The sequence below is a fragment of the Hordeum vulgare genome, chromosome 7H, assembly GCF_904849725.1.
Source record: "Hordeum vulgare subsp. vulgare chromosome 7H, MorexV3_pseudomolecules_assembly, whole genome shotgun sequence".
Lineage (NCBI taxonomy): Eukaryota > Viridiplantae > Streptophyta > Magnoliopsida > Poales > Poaceae > Hordeum > Hordeum vulgare.
This window is the reverse complement of record NC_058524.1, coordinates 34949792-34966183: the sequence shown is the minus strand read 5'-3', so window position 1 is coordinate 34966183 and position 16392 is coordinate 34949792.

The window sequence follows — 16392 nt, the reverse complement described above, 5'->3', positions numbered from 1 at the left end:
TTTCCCAGAAGCGAGAGGTAAAGATACTCCCATGGTCCGAGTTAATCTCCAGGGGAAGACCATGAAGAGACACTATTCGAGAGATATATAACTCCGCTAGCTGGCTAGCTGTTATACTCTCACGAACGGGAAGAAAATGAGCCACTTTGGAAAGACGGTCAATGACCACAAAGATAGCATTATTTCCTTTCTTGGTCTTGGGAAATCCGGTAATGAAATCCATACTAACTTTATCCCATTTCCATTCAGGAATAGCTAGAGGTTGAATGGTGCCAGCAGGCCTTTGATGTTCTGCCTTAACTCGACGACAAACGTCGCAGTTAGCAACGAACTCTGCAATTTCTCTCTTCATCCTAGTCCACCAGAACCTCTGGCATAGGTCCTGATACATCTTAGTGCTACCGGGATGAATGGTGAGAGGAGAGTCATGAGCCTCCTTAAGGATTAACTACCTTAGATGTGGGTTCTTAGGAACCACTAGACGATTCTGGAAGAACACCACACCTTGATCGTTCATGGAAAATTCTTTAGCGTTTCTGCTAAAAATATTCTCCTTGATCCGTGATATACCCTTGTAACGCTTTTGGCCAGCTATAATTTGATCCTTAAGGGTAGGCTTCGCCACCAGGGTAGAAAGGAATCCTTGAGGAACAATATGAAGATTCAACTTCCGAAAGTCCTCATAGAGATGTGGTTGACCTTGTTGTAGCATCAAATTGTTACAATAAGATTTACGACTTAGTGCATCAGCCATAACATTGGCCTTCCCCGGGGTGTAAGTTATCCCTAAGTCGTAATCCGAGATCAACTCAACCCACCATCTTTGCCTCAGATTCAAATCCGGCTGGGTGAAGATATATTTCAGACTTTGGTGATCTGTGAATATTTCACAACGATTACCCAGAAGGTAATGTCACCAGGTTTTTAGTGCATGGACCACAGCTGCAAGCTCAAGGTCATGTGTGGGATAATTATCCTGATGTGGACGCAACTGTCGATATGCGTATGCGATCACATGACGATCTTGCATGAGAATGCAAACTAATCCTTGTCGCGAGGCGTCGCAATAGATAATAAAGTCCTTAGAAAAATCTGGTGGTAGCAACACAGGTGCGGAAGTCAGGCGTCTTTTCAGTTCCTGAAAACTATGCTCACGCTGTGGTGTCCACTCGAACTTTTTATCCTTCTTGAGGAGTTCGGTTAGAGGCTTTGCAAACTTGGAGAAATTCTCGACAAACCGGCGACAATAGCTCGCTAGACCAATAAAACTCCTAACTTGCTTAACCGATTCAGGTTGAGTCCAATCAAGGACAGCTTGAACTCTCTCGGGATTGAAAGCAATACCCTTACCATAGATTACGTGACCTAGATAGGTCACTTCTGGTAACCAAAATTCACATTTTGAAAACTTGGCATAAGGCGATGCTCTCGAAGTTTCATCAATATCAGCCTTAGATGCTCGGCTTGTTCTTGTTCGTTCTTCGAGTAGATGAGAATATCATCGAGGTATACCACGATGAATTTATCCAAATACTCCATGAAGATTGAATTCATCAAACGAGAGAAGGTGGCTAGGGCATTGGTTAAACCGAAGGACATGACGGTGTACTCGTATTGGCCATAACGAGTAACAAAAGTCGTTTTTGGAATGTCCCCGTTCTTGATCTTGATTTGATGGTATCCCAACCTCAAATCCATTTTGGAGAAGACTGAGGATCCAGCGAGCTGATCATACAGATCGTTGATCCTGGGGAGCGGATACTTGTTCTTTATGGTGACCAGATTAACTGGTCGGTAATCTACAACCATCCGATCCATTCCGTCTTTCTTCTTGACGAAGAGGACGGGGCAAGTCCAAGGAGAAGAGCTAGGGCGAATGAAACCTTTATTCAAGGCCTCATCTAGTATCTTCTTAAGTTCGGCTAGCTCCAGGGGTGCCATCTTGTATGGTCTTCTGGCTATTGGGACAGTTCCTGGAACAAGATCTATCACAAACTCTACATCTCTGTCAGGTGGAATTCCTCGCAGTTCCTCTGGAAAAACATCCGGGAAGTCACGGACTACTGGAATGTCTTCAAGTTCCGGAAGAGGGTTGGCATTTAAGGAATAGAGTTGGCATTTGGCAACTCGAGTAGAGACACTTACTATCTCACTCGAGGGATGGGTAAGCTGGACATTTCTAGAATGAGTATCAATCTTGGCATAGTGAGCTGACATCCAGTCCATACCCAAGATGATATTAATATCCGAAGATTTCAGGGCTATCAATGAGGCTAGAAAAACTAGCGTGTCTACTAGAATTTCATTGTCATAGGTTATCCTAGAGGTTTGCCATTTACTACCAGGAGTTTGGACAACCAATGGAATTGGCATATCACAAAAAGACATGTTATGCAACTGTGCATAACTTTCTGAAATGAAGGAATGAGAAGACCCAGTGTCAAAGAGAACAGACGCTGGGTGATGATTAACAAGAAGTGTACCCAGTATGACGTCGGGATCCTCTGCAGCTTCTTCTGCTGAGACATAGGTCACACGGCCACGTGCAGGAGTTGGCTTCACATAGTAAGCTTTGCCCGACTTGCCTTGCCCGACGGACTTTACGGGTTGCTTGGCACCCACATTTTGAGGACACTCATGGGAATAGTGCCCTGGTTCTCCACACTTGTAGCATATCACTTGGTTGGCACGTGGTGCAGCATTGCTAGCTGGACCACCATAAGTTTTTGCTGGAGGGTTGGTCTGATTCGTCTGAGGCGCCACGTAGGATGGCCTCGGAGTATATCTTGGCGGCAGGGAACTGTTCGGAACCCACAGCCTGCGTTTGGGAAACGCGGAACCAGAAGACGAGCCAAAGTCACGGGAGTGCTTCCTTGTGGCTTCAAAGTCAGTATGACCAGTCTCGGCACTGATCGCCTTGTTGACCAGGGCTTGAAAGCTTGCACACTCGTGGAGGCGCAGATCACGACGAAGCTCAGGGCTCAGACCCTTACGGAATCTTGCTTGCTTCTTGGCGTCAGTAGACACCTCCTCTCTTGCATAGCGGGCGAGGTTACCGAACTCGCGGCTATAGGCATCCACGGTCAACTTGCCCTGGGTGAAAGCACAGAACTCCTCTCTCTTTCTGTCCATCAGGCCCTCTGGAATATGGTGCAGGCGAAAGGCTGCACTGAAGTCTGCCCATGTGGCTGCTGGTTCAGCAGGACGCATAGCTTCAAAGTTCTCCCACCACAGATTGGCGGGTCCTTCCAGGAAATACGCCGCAAAGGTCACCTTGTCGGCCTCAGAAACATTCGCAGAGCGAAACTTGCATGAGATGCTGCACAACCAGTCATCAACGTCGAGGGGATCGACAGAATGATGAAACATTGGAGGATTCAGCTTCACAAAGTCGTTGAGGGACACTGCAGCATTCCTAGGCTGACGAGCCGTATTCTGCTCAATACGCTCTAACAGTCGGTTGGTCTCCCTTTTGTTTCTCTCTGCCTCTAGCATAACTTCCGCCAGAGAGGGCGGGTGAGGCAGGTCTTCCTGCGATGCTTGACTACCCTCGCCTTGCTCATGAGCAGGGGCACGGTTCAACCTGGTGAACACCATCCTGACAAACAAACTCACAGCTTAGACCAATATCATATCAATACTAGCTATGGATTAAGAAGGTACTGAACACACGGAATGTGGAAATGAATATCCGAACAACATGGTAACAAGCAACTGCTATATATACACCATGGTTCATACACACCCTTACATAGTTCAGTACAACCTTAACCGGAGAGCAAACTACTGAAATTATGAAACTACTCATCAGAGGCTTACAAGCTTCCTATACATTATTTATCTAGGCCTCCGGAATTCATTTCACATCACAGGCATACTTCACAAGTCACACAGGACTGTGAACGTACGGCTACTACCATACTATCCTTCCGCTCACAGCTCAGGCATCCGCATAGAACATCTCATAGAGATTACCTCCATGACCTGGAAGCTCAACCTGCGGATCAGGAAACACTCTAGCCTGAGATCCCTGGGATCCATAAGGACACGGATGTGGCCTTGGTCCCCTGACTGGTGGTAAGAGGGGTCCCCGAAGAGGGGTGACTCCTCCTATAGCTGGCCAGTCAACGTGGGCCGGAAGATGGGTCCTAACAGGGTTCAGCATATCCATATCTCCGTACCCTGTCTGCACTACCGGTGCCAGCTGCGTCAAAGCCGTCCACAGACGGGCACGGGTAGCATAAAGCTCCATGCGGAGAGCACGAGTATCCCTGTCTCTGTTCTCTAGCATCTCAACAGTGGACTGCAGTAGTGGATCCTCCATAGAAGAATCAAAATAGACTCCGCTGAGGTATCCCTCTTCACCCGACTGAGAGGCCGAAACATAGCAGAACTCTGAATTCTGCAGCAGTGCATGTCTCGCTCTCATAATGGTCAGCATTGAATAGGTAGCATCTTGTACTGCCATGTCAACAGTGACTCCCAACCCATAGGACCAATGGATTGGCTCCTCAGCTCGAGGGTAGTCTGGAAATACCCTAACAGTGCAGATATACTGGCTCTGGTTGAAGTCTCGGTACTGTTCCTCCACTGTGTACACGGGGTACCAGCGGTAACCGCACACCGACATCACCCTGACCAGCATGGCCGTATGACCCGGTACATCAATGCACCTCGTCAGACGTACCACCTGACGAGAAGGACGGCCAGGCATCTGTAAATAGAGAGTAATGCAAAAGCATTAGAGCTCCGAATGCAAAATTGGGCAGCATAACGGCTGTAAATGCTCAAAAACAAATTTTGAGACAACCCAAAATGGAATAGCGTAACCACTCAACTATCAAGTTCAACTCTCTGATCATCAAACTTACTTCCTTTTTCCTAGGAATGAAAGAAACCCAAATATCTCTTGACCGTAGTCCTATAATCTACCGATCAGAAACACGAGCCTAGAAGAAGATGAGTAACCTAGTCCTTAATTCCCGCAGAAAGACGAGGATGACCAGAATAGAATAACTTGAGAAGAGAGCAAGAGTCTTACGTTCCCTTCCACAAACAATTCCCTTATATATAACTAAAGCAATTCTAGACTCAACTTCGACCAGTTTGGCTTAGTAGTCCTACAGTCAGTCAGGCTCTGATACCAACGCTGTCGGGACCCCTGTCCTAAGCCATAGGAATCCAGCCTGTAACACATCGCATTCCTTTGCGGTCTCACGCACGGTTAACTCCACGGCTGCAGCCTTACCTTAGCCGGGACCGTTTGCGTATTTTGACTCACGTACGCAATAGTGTCGCTAGCATTCCAATGTCAAAGAACCCGGATCGACAAGTCTAGTCATAAACCAAAGTGGCAGTACCGCACAAGGACAGGCATACATGACCCAACAAAGCAGGTGTCGGTCACCAGCGAGTGTAGACGAGTTGTAGCAAGCTACAAGGACTTCATTACATCGCGTGACATTTCCCCAAAGGGGACAGACACAACAGCTAAGAAGGACACATGCCGGTAAACCAATGTGTCCGGAGCAGTAGCGAGCTACCGAGGCTCGTTGGATCACGAAGGGGCATTTCCCTGTAAGGAGTGCTACTAAAATTCACGACTAGGTAATCGAACCCCATACATGTCAAGTACGACACACGTACGCATGGCATACCGATATGTATAGATACATCGATGGCATCACAACATAACCATAAACATACAAGCTTTATTTAAGAGGCTCGGATGAGCTACACACATAATATTACACAGTAAGGGTCTCACGACCCATAATAGCAGTCATTCAGTTACAAGCCAGCGGAAGAGTTTAAAATTGTTTGTGTACAGACAGGTGCAACTAGAAGGCACATGGCCTGACTATACCACAGACCCAACCTAGGGCCAAATCGTAGCTGGGACACCAGCTACTCGTCGTCGTCGATGTCTATGAAGAACCCTCCATTAGGGTCATTAGCATCCTCTGCAACATTTATTAAGCAAACATGAGTACGGAGGTACTCAGCAAGACTTTAGGATAACTAACTACTCATGCAATGTATCAATAAGGTATGGTGGGGTTTCATGCGGAAAGCCAGCATTTGACTCGTGGCTAGATAACTTGCATTTTTAAATAATTTTGACAACTTGATTTCTCGCACGCGAGTCCACTAACACCACAACAATACTCCATCGTGGAATCATTCCGTCTCCATACGGAAATGCCGTCCACGACACTCACGCTTATCTTGACAATTTTATGAGTAGCCATTGAAGTTATCTATGAACCACATATGTCTCCAAGTAGTCCGTATCCGCGGACGCGGCTATTCGAATAGATCATAACCCTGCAGGGGTGTACTTCGTCACACACGCTCTCCCCACTTATCGCCATGTGCACGTCATGCACCTCGGCAACTTTCAAGCGGAAGCCCAGCGAGGGAGTCGGCCACGACCGTTAAACACATTAGTACCTAGTCCAGGTCTATCGCCTATCTGAGGGTAATCCGCACGGATGTCCGGCCGAGGTTTCCGCCACGGCCACAAACGATGTGCGCAGGGTTCCCAATCCCACCATCCGAGTGCCACTTGGTACACCGTGCCACTGCCTACCGCATCACAGCCCACCTCTCAGGTCAGCACCATGCACGCCTCCAGCATGACTATAAACACCAGAAACTACTTGCAACTCCTGGCCCGAGTACTAAGCGATTAATAAGTCGAGCGGGGTCGTATTCAGGGCCCAGCATGTGGTAGTATCTCGTCTTGGATTACATACACGGAACTCAGTTCCTAAGGACGGTTCCAATGAAACAACCCGCCATGTACTCCTACACAGCCTTTCACTGGTACCTTTACCAAATCAGGTTCAACACACAACATTTGCTTACCGAACACATTCTCACAATTCTGTTCATCTCCGAGATGACAGACCAAACACAACTCTAAGCATACCATGCATAGCAGGATAAGACACATCATGGCTCAAGCAACTACCAGGTATGCTAGGTTGCAAGGTTCGGCTATTTACTGCGACAAGGATAGGTCTTGCAAAGGAAGTGGTTTCAACTAACGTGGCAAAAGCATTTGAAGCATTTGATCCTAATGCAATAAGTAAGTGCAGGTGCAAGAACAAGGGATTTATCGGGATGATCAAAATGGTTGCTTGCCTTGTTGCTCAGAGGAGTGACAATATCCGTCAGACGGATATTCGGTGGAATCCGGGGGAGCGGAGCCTACCGAAAGGAATGACAACAATCAATAACAAACATATGCAATCAAGATGATGCATGAGCATGGCATGAGAATGCAAGATGGTATACTATTATGGCTAACATGTATTAGGTTTGAAGTTGATTTGAATCAAATTCAAATATCACTTCAAACGAGGTATTCTCAAATACCATTTTAATTGATTTGACCTGATGCTCAGATCAACTTGCTTTTAACATGCATGGGATGACATTTTAGGTTGCTGGTTTGTAATTAGGACAGTGTTTGATCATGTCATTTATAGTGAAATTTAAATATTTGCCAAATTTCATCTACAAAGTATTTATAAGAATTAACTTATTCATTAATCTACATGTTTGGGTTCTGTAACATTTTCAAACATGTTTGAAAATGTCATATTCAGATTCCTTGAATTTTTCTGAAACTTTTTCATATATAAATTATTTTCATTAGAGTTATAGATTAATTTCTATGAATTTTTGAAGTTTTACACATTTCTGGAATTATTTTTATACTGGAGAACCCCTTTATTGCGTCAGCCTGACATCAGCAGGTCAACTGACCTGATCAGGTCAAACCTGACAGGGGGACCCACTGGTCAGCGTCTCAGGGGCTAATCCCGCGCTGACCAGCCCCTAATTGGGTTTGACTTGGCCTTGGGCCCACTGTCAGTGAGTGTTTAGGCTTTAAACTTCTGGGTTAGGTTGGCCACGTCGTTCCTCGCCGGAACCTGGCCGGCGGCGACCAGATCCGCGGCAGAACCTCACCGGAGACATGCTAAAATGTGTTGTGGTGCTCGGAAAAGGATGCTGAGAGCACTGGAGTGATCTCCAGGCTCGACCTCATCCAGCGCTGGCCTCAGGGAGAGCTATAGGTGGTCGGAGTATGCCGGCGACGAGCCGGGGTGGCTGCCGGACTACGGGTTCGATGGTCCAGTGGCTAGGGGGCACGGATCCGAGGGGAAGGAGAGGGGAAATGATCGCAGGCTCACGGGGAGTGCAGAGAAGGGCTTAGACGACTCGGGGAAGGGCTATTGCTGGCGTTTCACCGTCGATTTGCCGGCGACCAAAGGTAGAAGACGATGGCGTTGGGGACGTTGCAGAGCTCGGGGAGACTTCGGCCGTTTGGCTCATCCTAAATATTTGTTGGAATATTTCCAACCATTCCTAGAGTTTTCAATATTTTTGAAAGCTTAAAGTTTCTGATTTCACATTTAAAACTTGAAACCATTAGCTTTTGCATTTATTTAAAATGCCAGGAGTATAAAATAAATGGTTTCCTTTATTGCTTATTTACTTCCATGAATTATCAGAAAGATTGAACTTTTCTTGAGGCCATTTTGGGTTCATTGATTTTAACTAGTTTGAAATTTCCTTTATTTTGAAAGTGGATAGGGTTTTAGAATTTTCCTTCACCACTTGCTTTGTTCTTGTTGAAAATTTCCTAGATGCAGTGCAAAGAAAACATGAGCACAAAGCTAGCTTTATTAAGGTGTCAGGGATGTGACAGTCTTGTCCTCCACTCCCACGATATTTCTTTTCTGTGAAAGAACTATGTGGCACTTTGGCTCATCGTATGATGTATTCGCTTCGTTACCTTTTCTTTTTCTCGGCTTAGTAGACATGTTCTTCACATAGAAAACCTGCGCCACATCATTGGCTAGGACAAATGGTTCATCTGTGTACCCAAGATTGTTGAGATCCACTGTTGTCATTCCTTACCGCGGGTCTTCCTTTACCCCTCCTCCATTCAGATTGACCCATTTGCACCGAAACAAAGGGACCTTCAAATTGTTTCCATAGTCAATTTCCCATATCTCCTCTATGTAACCATAATATGTGTCCTTTCGTCTATTGTTTGTGTTTGCTGCATCAAAGCGGACACCGCTGATTTGGTTGGTGCTCTTTTTATCTTGGGCAATCGTGTAAAATGTATTCCCGTTTATCTCGTACCCTTTCAAAGTCGATATAGTCGAAGATGGTGAATTGGCCAGTAAGTATAGGTCATCTCCAACTTCAGGGTCATTCATGAGACATGTTTGCAACCAACTGCGAAATGAAGACATGTGTGTACGTTTGATCCAGGGATCAGACTGCTCCGGGTTCTTGGAGCATAAAATATCCATATGTTCCTCGATATACGGAGCCACCAAGGTGGAATTTTGTAGAACTGTGTAGTGTGCTTCCGCCCAAGAATGCACGTCCTTACATATTACTAAATCCTTTGCTAGCGTGCCTTTTCCACCCAACCTGCACTCATGCCTCGATTCAGGAAGACCAATCGACTTAATATTAGGAATAAATTCAACACAAAACTCAATGACCTCCTCTCTTTCATGGCCCTTGGAAATGCTTCCTACTGGCTAGCACAGTTGTGAACATATTTCTTTAATACTCCCATGAACCTCTCGAAGGGGAACATATAGTGGAGAAATACATGACCCAGAATGGCAATCTCTTCGACTAGGTGAACTAGGACGTGCATCATGATATTGAAGAAGGATGGTGGGAACACCAACTCAGAACTAACAAGACATTGCATCAAATCATTCTGTAACCTTGGTAGGATTTGTGGATTGATTACCTTCTCAGAGCTTGCATTGAGGAATGCACATAGCTTCACAATGGATGATCGGACGTTTTCCGGTAGAAGCCCCCTCAATGCAACCGGAAGCAATTACGTCATAATCACGAGGCAGTCATGAGACTTGAGATTCTAGAATTTTTTTATCAGCCATATTTATTATTCCCTTTATATTGGACGAGTAGCGAGACAGGACCTTCATACTGAGCAGGAATTCAAAGAAGATTTCCTTCTTTTCTTTGGTAAGAGCGTAGATTGTAGGACCTTCATACTGCTTTGGATGCATGCCATTTTTTTCATGCATACGTTGCTGGTCCTCTCATGCCTCCGGTGTATCTTTTGTCTTCCCCTGCACGCCCAAGAAGCCTAGCAGGTTCACGTAAAGATTCTTCATCACGTGCATCACATCTATTGCAGAGCGGACCTCTAGGACTTTCCAATAAGGTAGGTCCCAAAATATAGATTTCTTCTTCCACATGGGTGTGTGTCCGTCAATGCCATTCGGAACCGATTGTCTGCTAGGACCCTTTCTAAAATTACTTTTAAATCCTTGACCATATGAAGTATATGATCACCAGTACGGTGGACAGGCTTGCTTGACTGGAAGAAATCGACGATGTCTCAGGTACACATTCTTCTTACATTTATCCAAGTATATACTTTCTGTATCATCTAGACACTGCGTGCATGCATGGTATCCCTTGTTTGTCTATCCTGAAAGGTTACTAAGAGCAGTCCAATCATTGATGGTTACAAACAACAACGCTCGTAGGTCAAATTCCTCCTATTTGTGCTCATCCCACACACGTACACCTTTGATAGCCCACATCTGTAAAAGTTCTTCAACTAATGGCCTCAGGCACACATCAATGTCGTTGCCGGGTTGCTTGGGGCCTTGGGTGAGCCATGTCATCATAATGAACTTCCGCTTTCTGCACAACCAAGGCGGAAGGTTATAGATACATAGAGTCAGGGGCCAGGTGCTATGATTGCTGATATGCTCCCCAAAAGAATGAAGGCCATCTGCACTTAAACCAAACCACCGGTTCCTTGGGTCATCGGCAAAGTCCGACCACTCTCTCTTGATTTTCCTCCACTGCGACCCATATGCGGGTACTCTCAACTTCCCGTCTTTCTTACGCTCATCATTGTGCCATCACACCAACTTGGCATGCTCTTTTTTTGGAACAAACGTTTCCACCATGGTATTATAGGAGCCTACCACATCACCTTGGCACGAATCCTCTTCCTGTGGTGCTGGACCTCAACATCATCACCAGGGTCATCGCGCCCGATCTTGTAGCGCTCAGCAGTGCATACCGGGTATGCATTCAAATTCGCGTACTCCTCACAACAGTATAGGATGAAGTTATTAGGGCATGCATGTATCTTCTGCACCTCTAATCCTAGCGGGCATATAGTCTTCTTTTCTTCGTACGTACTATCGGGCAATTCATTGTCCTTTGGACGCATCTTCTTTAACAATTTGAACAACTTTTCAAAACCCTTGTCAGATACACCATTATCTGCCTTCCATTGCAGCAATTCCAGTGTGGTACCCAACTTCTTCTTGTCATCTTCGCAATTTGGGTACAACAATTTCATGTGATCCTCTAACATGTGATGCAACTTCAGCTTCTCATGTTCACTTACGTAGTTTCTCTTTGCATCAGCAATGGCCCGACCAAGATCATCAGCGGTTCATCTGGTACCTCTACTTCAGATTCTTCCCCATTGAAGTACTATCGTATTCAGGGGACGAAGGATAGTCGTCATCGTCCTCTTCTTCTTCATCCTCTTCCATTAGAACCCCTCTTTCTTCGTGCTTGGTCCAACAGTTATAGACGGAAATGAAACTAGACGTAAACAGGTGGACGTGAATGACTTTTGACTTAGAGTAAGTTTTATCATTCTTACAGACAACACATGGACAACACATAAAACCACCCCGCTTGTTTGCCTCAGTCGGACGCAGAAGACTCTGCAATCCATTAATGAACTGGGGAGAGCGTCGGTGTTCATACATCCATTGCTGGTTCATCTTCATTACACAAGACCGAAAAGACCAAATTAATACAAGTTCACACATAAGATTCATACACACTTATTCTCATAAAACAGCATACAAGAGTTTCTAGCTAAAGCATTTAAATGCAACAACAAATGCGATCAATATCGCAAGTAAGGTAACAATTCATCCAACAACATAGTTAAACCAAGCGTCTTTGTTAATGGCATAATTTCTAATCCATCTAATCTTGAAGCGCATTGCATTTGTCTTCATATTTTGATCATCAACGACTTCGACAACATACAACTCCAATTTCATCTTCTCTTCTTCAATTCTTTTCAATTTTTCTTTCAAGTACTCATTTTGTTTTTCAACTAAATTTAACTTCTCGACAAGAGGGTCGGATGCAATTTCCGATTCACACACCTCCTAGATAATAATATCTATGTCAACTTGATGGGCATAAATATAAACGAGACATGCAACAAATTGTTATAAAAGAGAATATGCCACATTCGAATCATAAACCGGATGAGGGCCGACGGGGACGGACATCAAGACCATGACACTATGTATAACAAAATCATACAGGTAAGAAAACTATATAAATCATACAAAAATAAGATTTTTTTGGAATAAAAAGGATAAGAACAAGAGGATCACCATGCTGGAGCCGACGACGGGACGGTGCGAACAATCGACGGTGGTTCGTACGGAGACCAAACTAAAACCCACAAATTACTATACTTATAGAGCATTTCACGAGCCGATCTAGCAATGAGAGATGAAAGGACAAAGTTGCTAACCTTTGTGAACACTTGGAGAGATGGGTTGCCTCAAATCTTCACAAATCTTGGTGAAAATTGGAGGGTGAGATCGAGCAAGGGGAAGAACAGAGGATAGAGTGGAGAAAACAAAGGAATGAGCTCGGTCTGGATGAAGGGGTTTATATAGGAAACTCTTTAGTCCCGGTTTGTATAATGAACTGGGACTAAAGGTCCATATATAGCCCCATTTTGTGATAAAAACCGGGACTAAAGGTGTTGGTGGGGGCCCCAGCCTGACAGAACACTACCACCACGCCTTTAGTCCCGGTTTGTGTCACAAACCGGGACTATAGATCCAAATTGAACCGGTACTAATGATGCTCGTGCCCATCGATAGCTCCTAGCCGTTGGAACAGGGGCTAATGGTCATATTAGTCCTAGTTCAAAACCAAACTAGAACTAAAGGGTTAAACGAAAGGCTTGTTTTCTACTAGTGGATAGGAATCTCCTTTGCTGATTTTTCTTCTCCAACGGATGTGGGTGTAAAAGATTTTATTCTTTTTGCGCTCTAATTAAGTCTTTCCTCTCCCTATCTAAAGATCTCTATTATTTTCAGAAGGTAATAGACCCTCTCCTGACTCTCTATCATTTTAAGAGTCCTTCTCTCTAATCTGCTATCCGATCTCGTATGTTGAAAATCGATCTCAAATATGGTCATATCCTCGTTATCCCAACAGTAAACCTTCTTACTTCTCTTCGCATCTCGAAAGACGCAAAATATCTATTATTAGCTTATTTATAAGTTGTCGAATGTCCTTAAAAGCCTTGATTTTTGTATTATGGCTTATTGCCTTTTTCCTTAAAGCCTATATAGACAGACATAGACTGAGGGCATTTTGGGCATCCATGCTCCTCGCAATGGTAAGATCCAAGATGTCAGTTGCTTGTCTTCAAGCCTCAACCTTATTGTGTCTCCTACTAGGGCAATCAGGTTTATGTTAACCCCGAACAACTTAGTTTTCCACTTCTCTTTTGACACAAGCTTCTTTCCCAAGCCTTCCCCATCAACTGGAAATCCAGCAAAAAGGCAAGGGGGGCAACGGCAAGGCAATCTCAAATCATAATGGTACTTTTAGATTTCTTTAGATGGATTCGCCTTTGGGGTTGTTACAGAATCAGTTCTTCAAGAAGGAGCTCTTAGTAAGGTTGATGTATCAAATGCAAGCTGTAATGTAGAAAAATTATCTTAGCTAACAAGAATGAGATTCAATTAGTCCCACAGTTCCCGTAGGAATAGAAGAGTATGCAAGAACAATCATTTAATGGGAAAGCTTTCCCTGGCTAGGCCCCTATGAAGAAATATGCCATTTCGCAAAAGCAGTAAGAATAGAAATAGTGGTAGGAGTAGCATTAGGAATTAAGGCCGGCATGCCTCATTCATCAAAGTAACAGCCCTTAGGTTCTGAAAAAGAGCCCAGATTCCCCACAACAAGCTTGGAAAGGAAGAAGACACGAAGGGAGGAGTTCCACTTAGCCTTTGATCCTATTTGATATAAGTAGCTATTTTCTTTGCCATAATGGCTTGTTATCAAGAAAATGCCTTCTTAGGAAGTGAATAAGAATACGCCCGCATGAGAATGCCCTCTTGTTGTTCTCTAAACATGGAGGGGGCATATTTCACTAAGGAAAGGAACTGAACTAATGGGCGAGGAGGAAGAGAATATAGAAAAACTAGTGACATTCAAGCATACTATAGATGTTCCAGAACTCCCAAAAGGAAGTTGTAGTAGAAAGGACAACTAAGGGAAAGGCCTTCTTAGAAAGGCAGAGTGACAACTAATGTCATATTTACTTGCAGTGAAATCTAAGATCAGACAAGAAAGAAGTTAAAGTCTAGACAAAGAAGACGAGGGAGAAATCATAGGTGAAAATGTTAGGTTACCGACTCGGGTGGGTTCTCACACCAAGGTGCCTTTGTTTCGGGCAAGCCCAATTACAAACAAAAGAGAAGGTATGTCCCGTACTCAAACTAAACCAGAAGGGCGGTACTCACTCAGAAGGAAGAATCTCAGGTCTGTCCCATCCCACGTGTTAGGTGCCTAGATGAAGGTGGAAGGCAAAGCCAAGGCAAGAGAAAGGGCTGAAAGACAATACAGAAGAATTCAACATCCCATATATGTTCTATTCACAATGGTTGGTCAATTTGAGATGAACTATGGGAATCCAGATATGGACTTCAAGGTCAATCAACCCGTGCAAGGAAACTCGTCAAAATTTCTTTTTTATGGATTCAAGCAAAGAATGAGAAGTATGGCTTGGCTAGGGAATCACTAGTAGTGGCAGAGGTCGAGCTTTGAGATGAGAAGAGGGCTGAGTCGTCTAGCTTTTATTCAGAAATCACACATCACCGATCAGCCTATTCGAGAGGAGCTGCTTGCCTTGCCAACTTCAATAAGGAAGAGTCCCTCCATATAACCCATATGCATTGGAAGCAGAAGCGAGTGATAAAGTCACCGTTTTGCTAAAAACGATTTATATGCGCAGCGCAACACACACCTCTGCAAAATAAGAGAATGAACGAAAGAAGTAGGCCCACAAGACAACAAGTGGATTAAATATCCTTTGGTTTCGTCACCGGTTCTATTGAATCCGCATTTCGAAGAAAGAGCTCCGGGACTAAATTGCTTTGAGTGGGGCTAGCCCATTAATTAGATCACCTGAGTAAGCTAAGAAAGATGAAAGCAATGGATGTATGTGACAAAGAGAAGTTATGAACATGAAAGCCAGCCTGATCCCTAAATATTTTAGGAAGCAAAGAAGACAGAAAGAAGTTTGGTAATCTTATCCCATTGGTAGGAATTTACCCAAGTCACTAACATTGTGAGTCTCTCTATTATACATGAAATAGGGAGTTAAAGGACTTATTGGGCTTTCTTGTCCTATGTGAATATGAACCAATTCCGGAAAGTGCATAATTCACTATTGAAAGTGCAAGTCGACGTTCCTGATATGAAAGTGAAACTAGAGTGAAATCTGGATATGAAGGTTCAAGTCCAGTTCCAATCTAGATATAAAAGTGATGTTCAATCGTCGAAATTAATCTCTCTTTTTTTGTTCTCTTTTAGTCCACTTTTGTTTCTTTATTTGTTGAATTATTTATATGTCTTTTGGTATGTTGGTTATCTAACAGCATTTGTGACTTTCTTTAGTACTTTCGTCCCAACTATGGCAATGACACGGGCCTTTGCTCAACTAGACTAGCAGACCTCGATCATGGCAAACGAAGGAGCTCAGAACCAATCTAAAAAACTTGAGGAGCAAGTTAGAGCTATGAGAGAATCCATGTATAAGATCCAAGCAGATCTAGCCGAACGGATGCAACAACAGTGTGAAGAGTTTCAAGCTCAAAAACAGTTACAACAACAATAGTTTGAAAAGCATATTTTGTTCTATTTTTGAAATGTAAAGAGAAGTTAGTGGATTCAACTTAACACAAATAGGGATAGAGGCAACGCCTTTTGATGCCAAAAACTCCAATTTAGACAAAAACTGCAGGGGCAATAGAACAATTTAGAATATGAAGTAGTGTCGCTAGTTTTGTACATCTATTAGGCATTTTTGCAAATACATGGAGATGAGTGGCCCATGTAACCAAGACAATGCACCTCAACGTCATCTTATCGAACACATAAAGGGGACTGGGCTCTTTTACTAAGACAACAATTACGACTGTGTAGATGCAGTATTCGATTTTTTACAAAATTATGATAGAGGAGGGTGTAAGAGAGACTTGTTCAATGCGAAGGAGAGGAACATGG